Below are 18,259 nucleotides of genomic sequence, written 5' to 3' on the forward strand. Positions count from 1 at the left end.
CTATTGCACAGTACTCCTCTTCTGTATTGTGGCCAGAATCATGTAAATGATACATGAGTAATGAATGTATATTATATCTGATTTAATCCAGCAATGTACAGAGGGCCTGTTTCAGCAAGGAGGCAAATGTGCGCACGCACTCACTCAGCCGATGTTTTTGCGCTGCGCATGCCTATGCATAGTACTGTGCGTGCGCGAACCAACCAGTTGCGATTAGGAAAGGGAACGCAGAGACCTCGAACAGTGATTGACAAGAAGTGCAGTTTGTGGGCGGTGACGGGGAGTGGTCGTGCGAACGCAGGCGTGCCAGTGCGTTTCAATGCCGTTGCAGAGGCGCGCATAAATTAGCCATTGCGAGACCCTAGGCAGCCTGAGCTCTCACTGCGTGCAGGAGATGTAGCAACGTCTGCCGGAGGGTCATATCAAACACTATTCTGTGTATGGGTCCGATGGTTCGCGATGTTACCGCTATCTTGCGGACTACTCAGTCTGTGAAAGGGAAGTGGGCGGTATTATGTATTGCTGGGTATCTGCATCTTGTGCTGCAGTTGGCGTGCATATGCACTGATTAGCATATACACACAGCGGCCGAGTGCGTGCATGTGCACATTTGCGTTACTTGCTGAATCAGGCCCAAGAGCTTCAGTCTGTGCACATAGCTCCTGTGGAGTGCAATATGTTCCTGCAGCAAAATACAAACATACATAGGAATGCACTTGTGTCACCTGTTCTGTTGGTTCACAAACATTCTATCCGCTGCTCATTCAGATGTGACCAGCCTGGTGCGCAGTGTGACATCATTCAGATGTGACCAGCCTGGTGCGCAGTGTGACATCATTCAGATGTGACCAGCCTGGTGCGCAGTGTGACACCATTCAGATGTGACCAGCGTGGTACGCAGTGTGACATCATTCAGATGTGACCAGCCTGGTGCACAGTGTGACACCATTCAGATGTGACCAGCCTGGTGCGCAGTGTGACACCATTCAGATGTGACCAGCCTGGTGCGCAGTGTGAAACCATTCAGATGTGACCAGCCTGGTGCGCAGTGTGAAACCATTCAGATGTGACCAACCTGGTGCGCAGTGTGACACCATTCAGATGTGACCAGTCTGGTGCGCAGTGTGACACCATCCAGATGTGACCAGCCGGTGCGCAGTGTGACACCATCCAGATTTGATCAGCCTCATGTGCAGTGTGACACCATGCAGATGTGACCAGTCTGGTGCGCAGTGTGACACCATCCAGATGTGACCAGCCTGGTGCGCAGTGTGACACCATTCAGATGTGACCAGCCTGGTGCGCAGTGTGACACCATCCAGATGTGACCAGCCTGGTGTGCAGTGTAATACCATCCAGATGTGACCAGCCTGGTGCGCAGTGTGACACCATTCAGATGTGACCAGCCTGGTGCGCAGTGTGACACCATCCAGATGTGACCAGCCTGGTGGGCAGTGTAATACCATCCAGATTTGATCAGCCTGGTGCGCAGTGTGACACCATCCAGATGTGACCAGCCTCATGTGCAGTGTGACACCATCCAGATGTGACCAGCCTGTGTGCAGTGTGACACTCTTCAGATGTGACCAGCCTGGTGTGCGGTGTGACACCCTTCAGATGTGACCAGCCTGGGGTGCTGTGTGACACCCTTCAGATGTGACCAGCCTAGGGTGCAGTGTGACATCATTCAGATGTGACCAGCCTGGTGTGCAGTGTGACATCATCCAGATGTGACCAGCCTGGTGTGTAGTGTGACATCATCCAGATGTGACCAGCCTGATGTGTAGTGTGACACCATCCATATGTGACCAGCCTGGTGTGCAGTGGGACATCATCCAGATGTGACCAGCCTGGTGTGCAGTGTGACACCATTCAGATGTGACCAGCCTGGTGTGCAGTGTGACACAGCACTTTCCCAATGCTCCTGTATAATAAGGGCTGTCCTGGCAAAATTAAATCAGTGATCATTCTGTTTTCTATTCCTGATGCTCATAATCTGAACTTGTATCTGCATATAACAACCACTAAATTAAAGATAAATTCCAGGAAGTAATTAAATTCTGCATTTTCAAAGTTGACATAATTTAAAAACAAAACAAACAGTGTAAATGACAAAGTACTGTACAACAAAGAAACATAATATGTGAAAAAGTTCAATACAGATCACTGTATAACAAACTGATAGAATAAAATCTCAATGTGACATTTTATTGCTCTCTTTTTAAATATATACATACAGTGTATAGTAAAGAAAATTGCACTGACTGATACTGACCACTGTTAAATACTTCCTAAGGCAGTGGTTCTCAAACTCGGCCCTCAGGACCCCACACACGACACATTTTCCATGTCACCCAGCAAGTGCACAGGTGTATTTATTACTCACTGACACATTTTAAAAGATTCACAGGTGGAGCTAATTATTTCACTTGCGATACTGTGAGGAGACCTGGAAAACATGCACTGTTTGGGGTCCTCAGGACCGAGTTTTAGAACCTGTGGTGTAAACCAATAATCCAGTTTTTTGCATACGTGTATATACGTGTGTGTATACATGCGTGCGTACGTGTGTGTAGAAGGGGGGACTGACTGGGCAGGATGGACTGATGCTCCCCAAATATGAAATCCTCATTTGGTTTGCCTGTGCCATTACATTGGGAATAGGCGTCAAAACTAATGGCGTCAAAACTAATCATTTGTTTTATAAATTATCTCAAGAAGTCCCTATGTTTCTGGGATGCCACAGATGAAAAATCCTGAAATGCTAAAACAGCATGACTGTAATGGCCCCAATACACCAGTAATGGATTGCCGCGTTCCTGCAATCCTGCAACCCAGCATCTCTGGATTGGTGAAATCCAAAATGTTTGATTTCACTGATTTGCTGATAATGATCAAAATATGAACGTGATTTGCCAATCGTTAAAATTTAACATGTATACTTTCACCAATCCTCTGATGGTTCTCGGAATATTGATGGCCGCAGATCGGCATTTCGGACTGGCGGATCGGCGTTATCGATCCCATCGCAGGATCCAGTGATCTGTCAGATAGTGTATGGGGGCCTTAACACTTGGGGAGCCAATATGAGTAAAGAATGGCCTTCAGATTCCTGCTGTTAAGGAACATATCAGGTCTAGAGGCCTGATTCAGATCCGCTTGCGAGCGCATAGCACATGCAAGCGGGTCGATGTTTGGCCCCTGCACATGCGCCGCCTCCGGCGTACGCATGCACGAGCCCCAGCGTGCGACGGCAGCTCCGTCACTCTGGGGCTCACTACAACAAGGGGCGGCTGACGATGTTGAATGACAGCTCGCCCCGTTTTGTAGGCGGGGAGGGGGAGTGGCTGCACAAACGCAGGCGTTCCCTTAGGAACGCCTGCCGTTTGTGGGCGGCCCTACTGACATCACGAGTCCGCAGGAAGTCCACTCGGGCTTGCGGGAGCCGAGACCCTCCCGCAGGGTCTCGACGCAAACCCGATGGTCGCTATAATCACGACCATCGCCAGGCCGCTCGCACTAGCTGTGGGTGGTGAAACTTAAAAAAAAAACGCCCTGATTCAGAGCCTCTGAATCAGGCCCTAGGTTTCTATTCCCCTTCTCATTATTATTATTATTATTTACTTATCTGCACCAAATACATTTAAGGTTTTCTGAAGAAAGTGAAAACGATCATGGCTTTTGATGGTGTCAGGTAAACCAATAAACCTCAGATCACTCCTTTTTATGATTGGCAGGTTTATCAGTAAGGCAGGCTATACATGGTAAACCTGTAGCAAGGTATGGCCCTTGATAAATAAAATGTGAAATGTACTTTGGGTATAGTTATTATTATTTATTACCAGTTATTTATATAGCACACACATATTCTGCAGCGCATTACAGAGAATATTTGTCCATTCACATCAGTCCCTGCCCCAGTGGAGCTTACAATCTATGGGCCTGATTCAGAGCCAGACGCTCTGACCAGAGCGCTCGCTCTGAATCAGTACCCTCCTACCTGAAAATGGAGCGGCCTCCTGGCTGCTCGCATAGCTGTGGGTAACCACCCACAGCATATGCGGTCGCGATGGTCTTGCGACGAGAACATGCGGTAGGGTCTCGGTGACCGCACTAGTGATGTCAGTGGGGCCGGACCCAGACGGTAGGCGTTCGCCTCCGTCTGGCAGCCACGCCTCCCGGCACGCCCACCAAAGGGGCCGTGCTGCCACTCACCATCGACAGCACGCCCCCTTTGGTGCGAGACCTGGAGCGACAGCTTGGCTCCCTCCGTCGTGCGCATGCGCATTGGGGTAACATCGACCCGCTTGCGAGCGTCGTGCGCTCGCGAGCGGGTCTGAATGACCCCCTATGTTCCTTATCACATGCTCACACACATACACACTAGGGTTAATTTTTGTTGGGACCCAATTAACCTACCAGTATATTTTTGGAGTGTGGGAGGAAACCGAAGTACCGGAGGAAACCCACGCAAGCACAGGGAGAATATACAAACTCCACACAGTTAGGGCCGTAGTGGAATCGAACCCACAACCTCAGTGTTGTGTGGCAGTAATGCTAACCATTACACCATCTGTGCTGCCCATAGTAATGTATAGTATACTTTAGTATAGTATAGTAATGCTGGGTACACACTATGTGATATGTCGTTCAATCATCCGACGAACAACATATCATCATCCGACGAACAACATATCGCATAGTGCATCGGCGGGTATGTACAGAAAGATATGTCTGTGAATGACGTAATTCACAGGCATATCTGGTCAGCTGCGCAGTACAGCCAATGACAATATATCTTGCAGATATATCGGTACATCTGGCTGTCTGTACAGCCGGCCAACCTATATGCTGGCCCAGGAACCGCCGACAATGACGTCACTACCAGTTCCTGACATGACGTGGCATATTGTGTGTATGCACAATAGTTGTTGCGTATCATAATAGTGCTCCAGCCAATCAGCTCCTAACTTTCATCTGTTTGAAAAATGACAGTTGGGAGCTGATTGGCTGCAGCACTATTTATCATATGCAATGAGTTTCTATCACTATTGTGTATGATAAAACTCATTGATAAATGGGCCCCTGAATCAGGGATGCATGTTAGCATCAGAAGACCTGTTGTATTATAATAGTGAACCAGAATACAGATGCTGGTCCAGCACCAAATCAAATTATTTATAATCAATGTAATGTAAATATGTGCACAAACAGGAGCACAAACCTGTCCACCACTATATAACCAAACCTAAGGATGACAGGTAAGCAGAATTTACTTCACTGTACTACTTCCAGGGCCAGCTCTAGGGGAGTTCGACCTGATCGGTCGAACAGGGGCACCATAGACCACGCCTCCTTATGTGATGTTATCTGGGGGCGTGCCCGCATGGCATCGCGCCGGGACCCTGGAGTCCGAATGGAAGCTGCGCACATGCGCGCGGCATCCATTCAGTGCCGTGAGAGGGCTGGGGGAAGCCCAGCTAGTGAGGCTCCTCCCAGCCTGATGTTATTTGGAGGCGTGCCATGCGGGCACGTCCCTCAGATAACGTCACATAAGGAGGCGTGGTCTATGGTAATTAGGCCACGCCCCAATTTCGGAGCGCAGGGCAATCGGCCGGCACAGGGCGCTATTAGCCCTGGAGTTGGCCCTGACCACTACATTTTTTTCTGAATTTCGCAATAACAAACTCTTGGCTTAAGGGTCGCTCGCACTAGCTGTGGGTGGTGAAACTTAAAAAAAAAACGCCCTGATTCAGAGCCTCTGAATCAGGCCCTAGGTTTCTATTCCCCTTCTCATTATTATTATTATTATTATTTACTTATCTGCACCAAATACATTTAAGGTTTTCTGAAGAAAGTGAAAACGATCATGGCTTTTGATGGTGTCAGGTAAACCAATAAACCTCAGATCACTCCTTTTTATGATTGGCAGGTTTATCAGTAAGGCAGGCTATACATGGTAAACCTGTAGCAAGGTATGGCCCTTGATAAATAAAATGTGAAATGTACTTTGGGTATAGTTATTATTATTTATTACCAGTTATTTATATAGCACACACATATTCTGCAGCGCATTACAGAGAATATTTGTCCATTCACATCAGTCCCTGCCCCAGTGGAGCTTACAATCTATGGGCCTGATTCAGAGCCAGACGCTCTGACCAGAGCGCTCGCTCTGAATCAGTACCCTCCTACCTGAAAATGGAGCGGCCTCCTGGCTGCTCGCATAGCTGTGGGTAACCACCCACAGCATATGCGGTCGCGATGGTCTTGCGACGAGAACATGCGGTAGGGTCTCGGTGACCGCACTAGTGATGTCAGTGGGGCCGGACCCAGACGGTAGGCGTTCGCCTCCGTCTGGCAGCCACGCCTCCCGGCACGCCCACCAAAGGGGCCGTGCTGCCACTCACCATCGACAGCACGCCCCCTTTGGTGCGAGACCCGGAGCGACAGCTTGGCTCCCTCCGTCGTGCGCATGCGCATTGGGGTAACATCGACCCGCTTGCGAGCGTCGTGCGCTCGCGAGCGGGTCTGAATGACCCCCTATGTTCCTTATCACATGCTCACACACATACACACTAGGGTTAATTTTTGTTGGGACCCAATTAACCTACCAGTATATTTTTGGAGTGTGGGAGGAAACCGAAGTACCGGAGGAAACCCACGCAAGCACAGGGAGAATATACAAACTCCACACAGTTAGGGCCGTAGTGGAATCGAACCCACAACCTCAGTGTTGTGTGGCAGTAATGCTAACCATTACACCATCTGTGCTGCCCATAGTAATGTATAGCATATCTGGTCAGCTGCGCAGTACAGCCAATGACAATATATCTTGCAGATATATCGGTACATCTGGCTGTCTGTACAGCCGGCCAACCTATATGCTGGCCCAGGAACCGCCGACAATGACGTCACTACCAGTTCCTGACATGACGTGGCATATTGTGTGTATGCACAATAGTTGTTGCGTATCATAATAGTGCTCCAGCCAATCAGCTCCTAACTTTCATCTGTTTGAAAAATGACAGTTGGGAGCTGATTGGCTGCAGCACTATTTATCATATGCAATGAGTTTCTATCACTATTGTGTATGATAAAACTCATTGATAAATGGGCCCCTGAATCAGGGATGCATGTTAGCATCAGAAGACCTGTTGTATTATAATAGTGAACCAGAATACAGATGCTGGTCCAGCACCAAATCAAATTATTTATAATCAATGTAATGTAAATATGTGCACAAACAGGAGCACAAACCTGTCCACCACTATATAACCAAACCTAAGGATGACAGGTAAGCAGAATTTACTTCACTGTACTACTTCCAGGGCCAGCTCTAGGGGAGTTCGACCTGATCGGTCGAACAGGGGCACCATAGACCACGCCTCCTTATGTGATGTTATCTGGGGGCGTGCCCGCATGGCATCGCGCCGGGACCCTGGAGTCCGAATGGAAGCTGCGCACATGCGCGCGGCATCCATTCAGTGCCGTGAGAGGGCTGGGGGAAGCCCAGCTAGTGAGGCTCCTCCCAGCCTGATGTTATTTGGAGGCGTGCCATGCGGGCACGTCCCTCAGATAACGTCACATAAGGAGGCGTGGTCTATGGTAATTAGGCCACGCCCCAATTTCGGAGCGCAGGGCAATCGGCCGGCACAGGGCGCTATTAGCCCTGGAGTTGGCCCTGACCACTACATTTTTTTCTGAATTTCGCAATAACAAACTCTTGGCTTAAGGGTGCCGTGAAAACAATGCTGATACTCTAGGGCGCTGTGATTCAAAAAAGTTTGGGAATCACTGGTATAGTGAATCAATTTAAAGGAGAAACTAGCAGTGACCATACATCAGACAAGAAACAATCAGCATGGGCTGAGAGATGAGAGAGCAACAATACATACTGTAAGTGCAACAAGTATTTGAAAGAATGAAAGAAAAAGGAATGTCACAGTGTATCCTATTTTAGTGTTAAATGTTAAATGGAATAACAAGTTTAGTGCCTTGTATTGTAACAGTTATAACCACATTCTAATAATCTAGGAAAATCAGTGTGTACTGTACTGTGAAATTAATATGTAATGGAGCAGGTCAATGTGGGTTATAGACCTAATAGCAATTTGCAGTAGTCATAATAATATACTAAAAAAAAATATTCTGACACACAACACACCTAAAAGGCCTATTTACTGGTAGAAATCTACATTAGGATTAGAGATTTACCACTGGCAAGGTTGCAACTATGCGATGACCTGAATTCACTGTGACACACCCCATATTGTGCATTTCAAAGATCCAGTGTTAGCTGGAGATATACAATAGGGTGATATGTGGCTATGAGCAATATGTGAATAAAGGAATTGTAAGAAAATCCCCCTCTTATTACTCACACTGAGCTGTTACTAACTCAGAGCAGAATGTGATTATGTATCACACTACAATAAAGACAATTATCTTATCCCTGATAAATTCTATCTTCTTGGATATTTTTGATCACAAGGAGAGGGATGGACCCTTCATTTATTGGGTTAATAATAAATGAAGACGTTTTCACAAACACATCTAAAATATTTTAAACAATTATTTTTATAATTTCACTAACATACATAGGGCGGTATTCAATTAGTTTCGCGTACGCGATAAAGTTCCGCCTGCTGGACTATTCGCCTACATCGCGACTTTTGGCTGCAGAAACTTATCGTGCGCGTCCCCGCTATTCACCGTATTTAATTCCAAAGATGCGAAAATGGCGACACGCGAAGTCAGAACAGACGGAAACTGGTGTCAGAATCGAGGAAATCAGCCTGAACCCCCCAAAAATGCAGGAGATGCATTGGGGATTAACGTAGTAGTGCCCGATTAATTCTAATAAAACTGTTTGGGGTATTTAAGTTGGTACAATAGCCTCTAATTAGCGTCTTTGCACAGGTGGTGAAGAATGGCATAAAGCAGTATTTTTTGTAAAAAATAAGCAGTCCTGCCAAATTTGGGGTACCTGAAAATGGGTGCAAGCATCTTTTAATGTTTGTAAAGTGAGGTTTTAATAAAAGTGAAATTCCTCCCTCATACAAGAACCTGCAATCCCAAAAACACTTGACCCCTTCTTAGAGCACCCCCAGAACCTTATTTCGCTAGTTTTTGAAGTGGTCCCCCCACTTTGTGCTGTTTCGCCCCAAAATGAAAGTACTTTTTTGGAGTGTTCTAAAGTTTTTTTTTTCTGGATTTTTTTGACGCAGTTGTCCTTTGGGGGGCTATCCCAAGGGTTCTGAGTGGTTTCCCCACCTTTGCACCCCAAAATAAAAATGTTGCACATATTTTCTCCTGCTATTCAGAGGCAAATCTTTTTCACCAGTTACAATGCATTGACTCTCCGTGTACGCAAAAAGCATGTGGAATTGAATACGAAATAAGTTTCCGACAGGTGAAAAGACACAATCGGCGATACTTTTTCGCAGATCTCAGCTTTTCACCTATAATTGAATATGGCCCATAATGAGCATAAGATAGATTGTGTTTGACATTTTAAGTACATAATAATAAACTATAGGACTTTTATACCCGTTTTATCTTCCTTTTTGTGAATGTTACGTGTATTTGGGAGACCATGCCCAAATTATATATTAAATATGTAAATTTATGATGCAGTCATTCATTGTGGGATGTTTCATTCTAGTCTAGGTAGGCTTCTATTTTTATTGTTTTTTTTTTAATGGCTCTGGAAATAGCTGCCATTATAATTACTGATAGATCCATCTTGTATTGCATCTATCAGTATTAAAAAGAGTGAAGACCTACCTAATGGGGATTGTCTGATTACTGTAAAGGAGAAGACAGCTCCTCTGTCCGCCCCATACTATGATGTCATACCAGTTACATCATCATAAAATTAATGAGGACACTTTTTATTAAAAAGATAAGTAAAAAACAACAAAAAAAACCCAAATAGTTAATTACAATGTAACAATGGGAAATGCATTAGGAACTGAGGGCCCGATTCAGACCCGCTCACTAGATGCGTTCGCATCTAACAGCAAGGCAGGCGATCGCACGGCAAGGCATAAGCACGCCCACTATGTCTTGGAGTGTGATCGCCCTATGTATGCAGACGCACACCAGCCTTTCTTAAGATGCCACCTTATAAATGTCATCTCCAGGTAGTGTATGCAACCATCAGTAACATCGAGTACCATCAGAAGGGAACACAGCACTTCAGTGTAAAATCCAGCCAGGTGACGTGTACTATGACACTCCATCTTAATAATGCACGCCTCTGGAATGACGTTAAGATGCACAGACACACCTGCGTTCGCATCTCTACTCCCTCAGTTTCATTGTCCAACCCCTGTCACCACCCACAAACGGCTTGACCGGTCACTCATTCTGGCGGGGCATCTTTGGACATGGGGCGATCGCTTCGCGATCGCATGGACTAGTTCGCGCACGCGCAGTGCTATGCATACGCATGTGCACATTGCAAAACATCGGCAGCTACGAGCGAACGCAACCTTGCGAGTGGGTGTGAATCAGGCCCTGAGGGCCTCATTCGGAGTTGTACGTTATGCCGAAGTTTTCGCAAATGGAGCGATGTGTTGTTACATTACCGTAGTCGCACGCTGTGAGTCTTTATTCGCAGAATGACTGACAGGCAGTGAGCGTTTGGGGGTGGCAACTGGGTTGTCCGCTAAAAACGCAGGTGTGTATCGACCGTGTCAGGGGCGTTTCATATCCGGGGTCTGTGATCTTGTACGCAGTTAACATGGCTCCGGTGTCTCAGTTACGGCGGCCATTCTGAGTAACCATAGACTTAATCAAGGGGTCGATGTTTGCCTGATCTGCGTCTGATATATACACAGTTGCGGTCAGCTGCGATGGCTCAGGTGGGCCTTTCAGTATAGGTCCCGGCCGCTGTTGCTTTAGCATATTTTCGCACAGCTACGACAATCACAGCTGCGGGAGTATTATCGAACAACTCTGAGACAGGTCCTTAGGGTGCAGAACATTTTGTACTGGGTGGAATGGGGCACGTCACAGGGTCTTTGTATGTCATAATTATAAAAAGTGTGCATGCCGGGTTGCCACCAGAACTGCAAAATATGATGTTATTTACAAGGCCGAAACATACCAGAAGTATGAAGGTCAGTATTTTTTTTTTTTGCACAAAAAAGGTGACAACCACATGAGCAAGTCAGTTACACGTCTGTAATGTGTCACTATGCAGTAAAGCAGGATAGCACACAAAGAGGGAGCATGGTTATACCATAATGGGGAACTTGCCGCAACCCATGTGGCAGTAATTAGCTCCTCTAGAAGTGCCGGGCTGCACCCAGTACGCCTCTGAACTGCCACGCACCAGATGAAGGCGCCTGCGACTCTCATTCACAAGCCAAGACGTTCCTCCCGCTATCATGCAAGTTCATGACAAATACCAAATTATGGTGCAGTCCCCTCTAGTTGGCGCTGTCCTGCTTAAATAAAGAGGATTACACATATCCCATATAAAATGTGAAATTAAAAGTGACAGTGGCATGTGAAATTAAAAGTGACAGTGGCATTGGAGCAGGTTAGGGGGCCGGCAGTGTTTGGTTTCACACACCTCCCAAATATTTGAAAAAGGTACCAGTTGCCATGAAGGGTCCGTCAACGATGCTGTAACATGTGAAGAACTGCTGCCATCGAAATGAGGAGACACTGCTGGGAGGTGCTACAGAAAAGCGCGGATATTACAATACAGGAAAATTAGTATGATTTATTTGGTACAGGGCACTGTAATGAGTCCATGAAAAAAACATTAAATATGAGACAAATAAAATGAGGGGCTGGCATTCGGAAATTTATGGGCCCCAAAACAAAATTATATATCTTGACCCCCCCCCTCAATTTAAAAATGTTATTTCACCCCTGCACCCACACATAATTTTTACATGGGCCCCCATTTACTAAAGATCGCTATTACAGTGTGATCTGGGCATGACATGATCGCATTGCAGTATTCGATCATAGCGCCTGGATGTATCATCCGCACATGCAGAGACACGGGCTCGAAAAGGAGCCCGTCCCTGCGATGTGCCAGGAGAGCTGCCGGGGCTGCTGCGAATGCGCAGTCCCATGGACTGCACATGCATGGTCACCATAGCCCATGCCGGCTAATGATGTGCGGTGTAGCCCATAGCGGTTAATGCCATCTCAGATGACATTAGCTCAGGCTTGCCGACAATCTGGCTGCCTCTTCCGGGGGAGGCAGCCAGCTTGGCACAGCAAGGGGTGGCGTGATGCGGTTTTGTGGGCTGGGGTGTGACCACGCGATCTCTGCATCGTGGTCCCGCCCCACTACAGAATGCCTAGATTACAGGCACTGTCTAGCAGGGGGCAGTTGCACAATGACGCATTTTAGCACGAATCGCGTCATCAGTTCCCACCGGACCGGGCCACCTATGCAAGGTGAGAGCGGTCGCCTGGTGGGGGGGAGGGGGCTTCCAACCATTTGAGGAAAGTAGGCAATTATGCGATAGCTGTGGGGGCTAATATCCGGAATGCATCACATTCCAGATGTTGGTATATAGGGGATGCTGCTGCCTGCGGGAATAAAGGGATCACGGCAGGTATCAGAGATATTTGCTGCGGTCCCTCCTTAATACAGATATAAAATGATAAATGCCTACCCTCCAACATGATCCATTCCATTAGGTACAAAACACTCTGCTCCTGGACTTCCCACCTAATTAATGATTGCAGACACCTGTGGTGAACTAGGTAATTGATGAGACAGGGGTTTCAGCACAGGTGGCTGCAATCATCAATTAGGTGGGAAGTCCAGGAGCAGAGTATTTTGTACCTAATGGAATGGGTCATGTTGGAGGGTCTGTAAATGGGCCCCTATATGCTGTATCTTGAAATGTTGGCTATTTTCAGTATTCAACTAAATGTAGTATGGACACCGATTTTTAATAAAATAAGCCTTGGACCAGGGGTGTTTCTAGAGAGGAGGGGGTCCGTGTGCAGTCTCCGTCACGGGCCCCCTCCTCTTTGCCACGGCGGACATTTTACAGTTGTTCTTAGAGCGCCAGACACCGCGCTGATGTGGGACTCCGGAGAGGTAAGTAATTCTGTGGGTGCAGGGTGTGCAGTGCGGGGCCCCCCTGGACCCAGGGGCCCGTGTTCCCTGCATACCCTGCACCCATTATAGATACGCCCCTGCCTTGGACTGCAGACACCTATATAACAACTATGTAACTGGCAGATATATCAGTATAGCTCTGTTACATACAGTATAATATCAGGCGTGTGACATGTAATTTGTATGGGGGGAGGTAAGTCACAGTCTACATGTCACACACAGAGCATGACGGTTGGCAACCACGCGCACCCGCATGGCAGTTATCTCCCGCCTAAATTAGCAGCTGCAGCACCGCGTACACAAAAGCCCGTCCGCTTCCGCGGTAGGTAGTTCCCATGTAATGGTGGTAGGTAGCTCGTAGCTGCCCGGAATCACCGAGCTCCACTCATCATAACCAATTACACCCCGCAGCGTGCTAGTCGTGAGATGAACTAGTATAAATATTAAGAATATCGCGTCCTACACAGCCGGGACTGCTGGTATCCTTCCGCGGGTGCAGGAGACGCGGTTCGTTTCCTCCTCGATCCGTCACATGATCACATGACATTCGACGACCCCGGCGGCCGGAGCTGGGAGGAAAAGTCGGGGGTGTGAGAGTCTTATTATTGTACATCTGTGTGTGTGGAGCACAGGGATATTGGGGGCACAACATTATTATCTCATCATTTTATTGTGACCCATAAATATGAAGAGCACGGTGTTCAGCTTACCAGTTATACATACCGGGGCCCTATCACATAGACAAGGGCCCCACATTGTATAGGATAAAGCACTGTGACATAGCTGTATACATATTACAGTACAGGCAGATTACAGCTAGTGCTGAGCCATTAGGGTGTCCACCTTTTTAATTTAAAATTCCCAAACGAGGTGTGGCCAAAACTGCAATAGGGTATAATAGCAAATACACAATTATAATAGTAAATACACACAAAATTCCATTGATCAGTTTATCTGTATTTAGAGAAAAAAAAAAAGGGCGAAAATTGATACAGTGGGTTTAAGAATGTTTGGGGAGTCCTAAGTACCAGCAATCCTAGCTGTCTGCAGCTCACAGAGGCGTCAGGCAGCAGGTGGAGGAGAGGCACGGCTGTGCGTGCGTTAGGTGGCTTTAGGAATCTTGAATAGGTGTGCAGGGTATTCAACCGGGAAACCGGCTGACGTAAGCCCGACAGCCGGCTTCCCGATTGCTTTATCCCTGCGAGGGTTAAATGACAGCCGTCTAAATCTATACGCCTGTCATTTTTCCGACACCGGGCGCCGCGAGCGGACAGCCGCGGGGGGGATTGGTTTAGGGCACCCGGGGGGGAGTTAGGGTTAGGCACCCCCCCAGGAGGGTTAGGCTAGGGGAAGGGGGGGTTAGGCACCCCCCGGGGGACTAAAGCTGGCCACACACTAGACCAACTTACATCCAACCAGCCAACTTGTTGATTGGTTGGAATAAAAATCTGGTAACGTATAGGAGTAAATGATGGTCAGCAATTTGCTCCTAAATGCCAGAAAACAGATGAAAATAGTCGTTTAGACAAGTTTGTTAAATGTTTGATCTAAACTATTTGTTCAAACAGCAATTTTGGTCCAATTTCCAGCTTTTGGGAGCAAATTGCTGATTGTATTCCTTACCAGATTTTCATTCCAAGCAATCAACTAGTTGGCTGGTTGGACAGATAATCTTTAGATGTGTGGCCAGCTTTAGGTTCAGGCAGCGGGGAAGAGGGGGGGGGTTAGGCACAGGGGGCGAAGGTTAGGGTTAGGTACCCCTAAGGGAGGGGTAGGGTGGTTAGATTAGTTTGTACTTACCTTAGGGACGATTGGGATTTCCAGGGCTGCCGGGATCTCTGCATCTGTCGGACTGACGCTGTCGGGAATCGAACTGCCGGCCATGCGTCAGGCGGTATTTCATACCGATTCCGTGTGCAGGGGTGACCAGGATGCGTGCCAGGGCTGGCATGCGGGGTAGTGTTTGCGGGCGGCAGAACTGAGCGGTGGTCGAAATTCTCGGACGCCACCTGTCTAGGCAAAGTGGGCATCCAAACTCCGGACAGTCTTTGTGGTTTTTGGACTGTCCAGAGCGTTTCCAAACCAGTGGTGACTCTATGTGCCACGCCTGCTAACCTCATTCAATGTATATCATACTATAGAAGTCATCCAGCTCCTTATAAAGAGTAATAATTCCATAATTTCCAATTGGCCCTTATTTCAAGGGCAGCCTCAGGTTTAGATATTCGTCCTTTGAAAAGTTCCTGTTTTACAATATATAGACCAACTAAACTATATAAATTTCCTGTATTTTATATTATTCCTGTCTTATTTTCTAGATGGCATTAGCCGCTGTAGTCTATGGGCTGCACATGGCTTAATTAGCCGTCAGAGGGTTCCCCCAGAAACCTCCCCGGAAATGACTGCTGCGCATGGGCTGGCTCCCTGCGCACTAGTCGCATGTGCGCAGTAGTAGCCTTGGCAGCACTCCGGGCAGGACGCAGGGAGGGCTCCTTTCGGAGCCCCTGTCTCTGCGGGTGCCGGATGATACAGAGGATGATCTCCTTCAACCAGAGCACAGTACAAGCTCCTCTGGGTCTCATTCAGACCCACTCGCGAGCGCAGGACGCTCGCAAGCGGGTCGATGGTACCCAAATGCGCATGCGCACAACGGAGGCTGCTCCATTGTGCGCATGCGCAAGACCCGGCGAGCGACAGGGAAGCCGTCGCTCGGGGTCTCGCACCAAAGGGGGCGTGCTGTCGATGGTGAGTGACAGCACGCCCCCTTTGGTGGGCGTGCCGGGGCGTGGCTGCCCAGACGGATGCGTTCCCATGGGAACGCCTACCGTCTGGGTCCGGCCCCACTGACATCACTAGTGATGTCAGTGGGAGTGATTTTGGCTCTGATAGAGCCAAAATCACTCCAGGGCTTGCGGCAGCGAGACCCTACCGCAGGGTCTCGTCGCAAGCCCGATGGTCTTGACCATCGTGACCATCATCATGGACGCTCGCATAAGCTGTGGGTGGTAGCCCACAGCTATGCGAGCGTCCAGGAGGACGCACCAGAAAAAAAAAAAAACGCCCTGATTCAGAGCAGGCGCTCGTTCAGAGCGTCCGGCTCTGAATCAGGCCCTCTGATCATTGTATCTCATGGGATTATAATTACAGTAATGATGGATCCACACCTGAAAGATTTATCTACAGATTGTGCTGAAACAAAAGCCCCCCATACATCAGAGATTGATTGCCACAATCGTGCAATTTGCAATCGATTGCGTATACAAAACTTTCCCTTTTTCAATCGATTGCAGATTTGCCACAATCGATTGAAAAAGGGAAAGATTTTTATACACAATGAAAAAGGGAAAGATTTTTATACACAATGGATTGCAAATTGCACGATTGCTGCAATCAGTCTCTGATGTATGGGGGCCTAAAGTTGTTCATTGTTGTTCTGAGGTTATTGGCCAATTAATCTTTTATTCTATAACCCTATTACGAGGTTGGCCAGATGTCTGTACACACTGGCAGATGTACAGCTCAGTGGCAGATTTTACCTAGGGGCTGCAGCCCCCCTCCCAGTAAAATCAGCCACTTCAGTGAGCCCATGCTCACGTGGGCATATGCATTGTGTGATATGTAATTTATCGGCTGATTTAATGTTTTAACGCATAGTGGGGTAGATGTATTAACGTGCCGCTATAATGCTTCGCCTCTTTACCAAGGCGAAGCAGGAAGCACTACCGATGAGATGTATGAACATCTCATCGGCCGGAGAGGGGGAGCGATAAATCCCCCCTCCGGCGCTACCCGCTAGAGACCACAGCGCATGTGCTGTGTGTCGGACCCGGCCGGTTCCACTGAGCATGCACGGGATCTCGCAAGTATCGCGAGATCCCCGTGCGCAGCCTGGAGCCGGCAGCCGCCGCAGCAGGGACAGCACTGTCCCTGCTGTGGGGTTTGGGCAGCGCCAGGCTGTAGCTGTCGTTTAGCGACAGCTACAGCGGGCTGAATGGTCAGATGGTCTGACCGTTCATACATGGCCCAGGCTATCGCCGCTGCTATCCCCGCCGAAAATGACGGGGCATAGTGCCCCTGTCATTTATCACCCAAACCTCAATCATACATCGGGGAGAAGCGGTATGTGTGCTGATACCGCTTCTGAGCTTCATATATCTCCCCCAGTGTGTACCCAGCATGAGTTAACTGTGTGCCACAGCTGAAAGTAGGGATGGGACATCGAAACAAAATATTGGAAGTACTGATGTTTTTTACATTGAATCCAAAACATTATTTAGATATAAACATTGGTTCTCTGGAACCGATGTTTACCGATGTTTATGGGTTTTTTATGCAAAGTCTGTACTTAAACATAAAATAGGCTAATAAACATTTAAAGTAATTGATTTACTATGTAATTGATTTACTTCATGGAGGCAAACAGAGAACAAAAATGGTGCACACATACACACACAAATGGTGCAAAAAGTAGAAGGATATATGCATTTGTAGAAGTAAAACATGTTTTGTGGTGAATCAATATTTTTAAAGAAATAAAATGTGATGCATTAACTAATGAAACTTTAATCATCTCACTGCTGCTTACCATATTGCCAATAGCTGCAGCAGCCAGACACCCCAGCACACAATCAGTATTCACTGAGAGCAGCACCAGTGACAGTGAGCCAGGGGTGGGACTGTCCTATGTGCTGCTGCTAATTGGCTAACCGGAGTGTCTTTCACTCTGTCAGCCACCACCCCCACCAGTATTAACTCAGTCAGTGTGTTTTGAACACTCTTACTTTGCCATTGACTAAAAAACATGAGAGAGTCAGCTGGCAGCCCAAAGCAGTCCTGCACCACACATTGTCACAAAAAAAAAAAAAAAACATTGGAAAAGTAGGGAAAAACATCGGGGGAGAAATATAGCGATGGTAATGAAACATTGGATGCTAAACATTGCAGGGTTAAACATCGAACATCGAAACCATGTGACCGATGAAACATCAAATGGTTCCCATCCCTAGCTGAAAGGACTTCCCCTCCGGTCTTTCACTAGTTGTAGACATTGGACCTCTGTAAACTGCCTTAACACTTGAGGCTGGGTCATTGTATGCTGCAACACTCAATCTGTCTACCCCCTCTTCACTTTCTACCTGCCAGTCACCAGGC

Source organism: Taudactylus pleione, unplaced genomic scaffold (genome assembly GCF_031769625.1).
Source record: "Taudactylus pleione unplaced genomic scaffold, aTauple2 ptg000378l, whole genome shotgun sequence".
Lineage (NCBI taxonomy): Eukaryota > Metazoa > Chordata > Amphibia > Anura > Myobatrachidae > Taudactylus > Taudactylus pleione.